The sequence below is a fragment of the Brassica oleracea genome, chromosome C6 (assembly GCF_000695525.1).
Source record: "Brassica oleracea var. oleracea cultivar TO1000 chromosome C6, BOL, whole genome shotgun sequence".
Classification (NCBI taxonomy): Eukaryota; Viridiplantae; Streptophyta; class Magnoliopsida; order Brassicales; family Brassicaceae; genus Brassica; species Brassica oleracea.
Window position 1 is genome coordinate 13,007,280 of NC_027753.1, and position 346 is coordinate 13,007,625.

Genomic DNA, 346 nt, shown 5'->3' on the forward strand with positions numbered 1-346 from the left:
TCAGATGAGACCACTTGGATCAGCTCCACTACCTGATGCACACGCTATAGAGGACAATAAAGAGTCAAACCACGTCCAAAGAAACGGCCAGCATGGCCGTGGTCGAGACAAATCGAACGGACGTGGCCGCGGTCGAAGATCCTTTGGCCGCGGGTGAGGAAATGGTCGAGACCATGGACGGGACCGTGGCTCATTTGGATGAGGCCATGGTCGTGGCCGTGGATCATCTTTCAAACCCCAACACTCAACTAAATCAGAGAAATACGTGTGCCATAGATGTGGAATGAGCAATCATTGGGCTAAGACTTGTAGGACTCCCAAGCATCTAGTTGACCTCTATCAAGAG